This window comes from Nannospalax galili, unplaced genomic scaffold, assembly GCF_000622305.1.
Source record: "Nannospalax galili isolate Female #2095 unplaced genomic scaffold, S.galili_v1.0 scaffold101, whole genome shotgun sequence".
NCBI lineage: Eukaryota > Metazoa > Chordata > Mammalia > Rodentia > Spalacidae > Nannospalax > Nannospalax galili.
Window position 1 is genome coordinate 610,288 of NW_008345700.1, and position 6,857 is coordinate 617,144.

The following is a 6,857-nucleotide window of genomic DNA, read 5'->3' on the forward strand; positions in this document are numbered from 1 at the left end:
CATGGAGGAGTCACCTAGTTCTGTTGCTTTGCCTCATGCCTAAAAGCAGGATGTGAACAGTTGTCCGGGGCAAGAATTGATCATGGAGATGGCCACCTGCTCAGTCCACAGCAGCTCTTAGAAAGCGCATTTCTTCCCTTGGTTCTTCCTCCTGTTGTGAGAATCTGGGCTCATGGTTTTCTGTGGTGAGTGCAGCCTCTAGGTGTCTAGGAGAGAGAGGCCTGAGGTGGGGTCAGTGTGTGGCTGTGAGCAGTGGCCCTGCCCAGTGGCCCTGGACCTCAGAGGGACTGTCTTCTGAGGGCTGGGAATCCTGACTGTGGGAACTACCTGACAGGCCACAAGTCCTCTGCTAGGGTGTGGTCCCTTCTCAGCTCTGGTCCTGGACCAGCATCCGAGCCTAGGAAGTGTGCGATGCTCTCAGAGGGATTTTTAGGAACAATACTCACATGGGTGAGTAGGCTGGCTGCTTCCTACTGTCCCACACTGTGACTCCCAAGTGCCCCTGATAAAACTCCTTCCTGAAGAAATGCTTTTATCCAGGTTCTGAGTAGTGGCCGTGGCTATTGTAGAATTTATATGTTTGTATAATATATATGTATACATTATGCATATATGTAACATGCAGAGAAACTTCAGACTGCCACACTGACTCATCCTCAGATAGGTGGGCGCTCTCCCCAGAGAGGCTTGTTCCAAGGATCCACATTCTACAAGTCACCTCTGACGGTGGCCACTCCAGTCAGTCTTGAGACAGTCCCACCTTTGGGTATATTCTGGTGGCTTCAGGCTCAACTCCTGTCCCTGCCCTTTGTGTTAACACTCAACCAGATAACATATGGTCAGGGACCGGAGTGATGAGGGTGTACCGCCTGGTGGTGGCCCTCTTTCCTGTTCCTCCTGGTTCCTCAGTGGGAGCATTTCTCCACCTGCCTTTTCCTCCTGCAAGCACATTAAATTAGTGAGATCCAGACCAAGTCTGTGGTCTCACCTCTCCTCCTTGTTCTCCTGCCCCTTGCCTCCCTCCCCACCTCCTCTTCCTCCCCGCTCCACGCCTGTTCCCTCCTCCTCCCCTTCCTTCTCCCTCCCCTTACTCTCTCTCTTGTGTTCTATTTTGAGACAGTGTCTCATACCTGAGGCGGCCTCCATGTTGTGATCCCCCTGCTTCAGCCTCCTGATTGCTGGGATGACAGGCATGCTGCACCACGCCTGGCCAAGCCCATCTCTTCTGGTGCTGGGCCAGCACTGAGTCCTCATTTTGGCAGTCACATGACAGGGACAGAAGCTGAGACATCCTTGCAAACTCTGTCCTACTTTTACAACTTTATATGGATCTAAAATAATTCCAAAAGAAGAAGGTATTGTCAGAAACTTACTTCCGTCTCCCTGTTCTTCCTGTTCTGCGTTCTGATGCTTTCTTTCCTTTCCTTTTCCTGCAAATATAACAATTCAGTAGTCGGAAACTTCATCAGTGCTGGTTACGGATGATGGTTTTGTTGATGCGCCTCTGTGGTCTAATCCTCAAGGTGGCTCCAGGTGGCCTGCCAGGTTGGCATCCTCTAGCCCTTCTGCTCTCATCACTGTGCTGAGGGTCTGTGTCCATGCAGTACCTGTGGTGAGCCAGGCTCAGGGGCAAGTCCTCCTGTAATATGTCCTCCTGGGTTCCCTGCTGATCACCTTCTCTGGATGATTTTCAGTTCCCTGTAAGTCTGTTTTCTGTGCTTTGACATCGTCAGCGCTGCCCTGAAGACTTGCTGCTTTTCTGGATCTGTCCTGTGGTGGGCACTTCCCCTCGTCATAGGAAATTAGTTTCTGTGAGCCCAAGAGGTCAACACAGGCACAAACCCGCTGTCTGATCCAGGTTAACCTGGTGGCTCTGGCCCTCGGTGCTGCTCCCTCTTCAGGAGGAAAGGGAAGTGGTTTGTGGTTAAGAGAAGGTACTTTCCGGGAACAGTTGTCTCCAGCAACAGGGCATTGATGGGCTACTGTTTCTCTGACAATGGTAGCTCCGTCACCTCCGTCACCCGTGGTTGCTAGCACTTCTACAGGACCCGATGGGGACACACTCTCCTTACTAAACGTCAGCCACATGTGTTTGTGAGTCACCTTTGGCCTTTTCTATTTGTTCAGCTTCTTGTAATAGGTTAAAACCCCATCACCAAATGCAACATTTCAAATGTCTAAAAAAATCAGGAGAAAAAATCAGTTCCCTCGGATACATCATTCAGATACAGCAAGTCTCAATATGCCGCTAGGGTGGCACATCACACTTTTTCTTCTGGAACATTTTAAAGTGTATTTTCATATGTAATTAGCTTCATCTATAATAATTTAGGCAAGGAAGAGGAATAAAGTATATACAGATCAGAAAGGAAGAAAAAAAATTTTGTCTCTGTGTAGGGATGATATGATCTTCTATTTATGCAGAGAATCCCAAAGGTCCTATGAGAGAAATGCCAAATTAGCAAGAACAGAGGAACCAACCCAAAGCAGGTCAGAATTCTGTATATGAGCTGCCAACACTGGAAACTGAAATTTAAGATGGTAAAATTTACAGCAGTTTCAGGCTAAGGAAGTTCTTTTTTCTGAGATTTTTTTAAAAAGATTCATTTTTAAAATATTTTATTTAGTATTTTTATTTTATGTGTATGAGTGTTATGCCTGCATGTGTGTAAGTGCCCCCATGTCATTCAGTGCCTGAGGAGGTCAGAAGAGGGTGTTAGATTCCCTGGAACTGGAGTTACAGACAGTTGTTAGCCACCCTGTGGGTGCTGGGAATCAAACCCGGGTTCTCTGCAAGAGCAGTCAATGCTCTTAACCACTGAGCCATCTCTCCAGCCCCTTAAGATTTATTATTTATGTATATGTGTGTATGTTTGTGTAAATATGTGCCTTGTGTGTGTGAGTCCTCATGGAGGCCAGAAGAGGGCATCAAATCTCCTAGAGCTGGAGTTAAAGGTGATTGTGAACTACCTGATGTGGGTGCTGGGAACCAAACTCAGGTCTTCTGGAAGAGCAGCCAGTGCTCTTAACTACTAAGACACCTCTCCAGTCCCTTCCAAGAGTCTTAAAAATCATAAATAGATGTTGCATTTTGTCAGATGTGCTTTCTGCATCTGTTGATGGAACAATTTATTTCCTTTGTCTGTTGCTGGGGTGCATGGGAGCGCCACATCTGTGCTTATTCTCTCATACGTTGCTGGGTTCTATGTGCTGACATATTGTGGATATTTCTACATATATGTCCTAAAAGGTATTGTCCCACCTTTCTCTGGTTTGAGTAATAGATAATGTGGGCCTCATAAAATGAGATGGAAACCATCACCTCCTTCTCTGTTTTCTTGAGGAGGTGGCATAGAATGGGAGTCATTTTTAAACTTTAAATATTTTCTAGGATTCATAAGTGAAACTGCCTGGACCTTGAGGGTTTTTTCCTTCTCCCTCAAAAATTATTAGCTTCAAATTCAACTGCATTAGCAGATGCAGGACTACTCACATTATTAGTTCTCAGGGACATTTGGTGATTCGTGAGTTGACTCAGCTATTAAATTGTGTGTATGGAGTACCCCCAGGATGTCTATGGTTCTGTGGTAATGGATTCTCTCTTGTTTCTGTGCTTGATAACATGTATCTTACTTGTGGAATGCCACTGGTTTCTGCTTTATCATGAGTGTGTGTGTGTGTGTGTGTGTGTGTAGGTGCGTGCACACACTTGCCATGTGCATACATGTGGAAGCCAGAGGTCAACGTCAGGTTCTTTCCTCTCTTACTTTCCACCTTAGTTTTTGAAATGGGGTTTCAGGGAAACTTGCTAATTTGCCTAAACTGGTTGGCCAGTGAGCCCCCAGGATCTGCCTATCTCCACCCCTGCCCAGTGGTAGAGTTACAGATGCATGCCATCACATCCAGCTTTTTAAAAAAGAAGTGTTTTTTATTTTTATTTATTTATTTTATTTTATGTGTATGAGTGTATGCCTACATGTATGTAAGTGCACCCGTGGGGTGCAATGTCCATGGAGTTCAGAAGTGTTGAATCTCCTGGAAACTGAAGTTATGGATGGCTGTCGGCCACCATGTGGGTACTGGGAACCAAACTCAGGTCCTCTGCAAGAGCAGCCAGTGCTCTTAACTACTGAGCTGTCTCGCCAGCCCCACATTCAGCTTTTATGTGGGTACAGAGGATTCAAACTCCTGATGCCAGTTCTGTTTTTGCTTAGTGTATTTCTAAGGTCTGACGCTAGGTGAACACACATTTAGGGTTTTATTTTTACCTCTTCTTGGTGAATTGACCTTTTTAGTATCATGCAATATGTTTCCCCTGGTGACCTTATTTGCTCTGAAATTTACTCTACCTGGTATTAGTGACCACAGTTTCCTTTGGGGACCATTTCCTTGGTCTATCTTTTTGCATCCTTAAATTTCTAATTTATTGATGGAGTTATAGTTCTTTCTTTCTTTTTCTGGTGTGTGTGTATATGTGTATGTGTTCATGTGTTATGAGTATGTGTGTGTGTAGGTCCATATGCATATGGAGGCCAGATGTCCACATGGGGTATCATTTGTCAGGTGCCATCCAGTTTATTTTTATTTTTTTTTAAGCAGGGTCTCTCACTGGTTTGGAGCTTGCCAGTTTAGTTAGGCTCGCTGGCCAGAGACCCTCAGGGATCGTCCTGTCTCTGCTTCCCCAGAATTGGGGTTACAAGCACATGTTACCGTGCTACTGTGTGTGTACTGGGGACTCAAACTTAGGTCCTTGGGTTTGTGCAGCAAGCATTTCATTGATGAGCCGTCCCCCCAGACCTAGGTTTGCGTAGCCAGCATGTAGTTGGATTTGAAAAAAAAAAAACCAAAAAACTCTCAACGTAACAACCTCCCTTTTAATCCAGGCCTTGCCCATGCCAGGTGAGTGCTCTGCCCCTGAGCTACATCCTCAGTTTTCAGACATGGATTCAGTAAAGTCTCCCTGTGTTTAGATCCAGTCCTGACACTCTTGCTAGAGCCCATGTCTTATTTCCTCCTCTGGTTTTGTTTCCTGTGTCTGTCATTATTTATTTATTTATTTATTTATTTATTTATTTATTTATTTATTGCTTTGTTTTGAGACAGGGTCTCTCTCTCTCTCTCTGTCTCTCTCTCTCCCTCTCTCTCCTTAAACTTGCAACAATCCTCCTACCTCAGCCTCTAAAGTGCTAAAATCCTGTCATCTTTTAAATGATTTCTGTCTTTTGGTAGCCTACTTTGATTTATCTATATTTTACCCTATGTCTTCAGTTAATTAAGCTGTTTTCTATTGCTGAATAATTTTATAAAGAAAAGAGATTTTGGCTCATTGTTCTGGCCCAGGGTTGAGGGGCCACATCTGATGACAGTCTTCCTAATGGCATCACGTGCAGAGATAGGGAGTGTCCACAGACGTGTGTGTCTCATGGTTTCTCTCCCTTAGAAATGACTAGGGTTAGCATGGAGTTCCACCCTGATGACCTATCTAACCCTAACTGCCTCCACAAAGCCCACTCAGAGAAAGGTAAAACTGCTCCCCAACATCTCAAAGTCCTCCATCCTCCATTCTGCTCCACCATCAGCCCACTACCACAGGAATGTGAAACCCCAGTTGATGTAGGGGACCACAGGTCAAGGCTCATGGGACGGGACCATAACTCTGGCTTTACAGGAGAAGAACACAGCCCCAGCTTAGGGAAAGGAACCACAGCTCCAGCTCACAGGAAGGGACACAGCTCCACTTCAGGGGAGGGGACCATAGCTCCAGCTCACAGGAAGAGATATAGCCCTAGCGCAGGGGAGGGGACCATAGCTCCAGGTTTACAGAAGAACACAGCCCCAGGCCACAGGGACTACAGCTCTATCTCATTGGAATCTTTTTTTTTTAAGACCCCATTGCATGTCGCTCAGGATGGCCTTGAACTTGCTGTGTAACTGAGGATGCTCTGGAACTCCCAATCCTCCTGCCTCCACCTCTTGAAGGCTGGATTACAGGTACATACCACCTCCCTGGTTTACATGCTGAGGACTGAACCCAGGGCTTTCTGCATGCTATGCAAGCACTCTACCAACTGAGCCCCAGCCCCAGCCTTCTGCTCATTTTCTGCGTGTTGTGTGTGTGTGTGGGGGGGGTATGTGTGTAGTGTATGTATACATGTGTGTAGTTGTGCATGCCCATGTGTACCCGCAGAGGCCGAAGGAGGACATTAGGTGTCCTGCTCTATCACCCTTTGTCTTATTGCCTTGAGTCAGAGTCTCTCGTGGAGGCTGGAGTTAGACTGGTGGCCAGAGAGGCACAGAGATCCCCCTGTCCACCTCCCCCACCCCAGAGCCCTGGGATTGCAGACATGGGCAGCAACCTCCAGCTTTTTACAAGGATTCTGGAATCTAAACTCAGGCCCTCATGTTTGCATAGTAAGAAGCTCTCTTGGTGCTGAGCCATCCCCCAAGTCCCCTCTGCTTGTTTTTATTTTATTTTATTTATTTATTTTAAAACATTTTATTATTTTTATTTTGGGTATGAGTGTAATGTCTGCATGTGTGTAAGTGCACCCATGGCATGCAATGCTTGCAGAGGACAGAAGAGGGTGTTAGATCCCCTGGAACTGGAGTTACTGTTTATAGCCTCCATGTGGGTGCTGGGACTCAAACCTAGGTCCACTGCAAGAACAGTCAGTGCATTTAACAGCTGAGCCATCTCTCCAGCCCCAGATAAAATACTTTTTAAGAAGAGTCTTGTGTTGGCCAGGCATGGTGGCACATGCCTTTAATCCCAGCACTCAGGAGGCAGAGGCAGGCCTGGTCTACATAGTGAGTTCCAGGACAGCTGGGGCTACAGGGAGACCCTGTCTCAAAAAGAC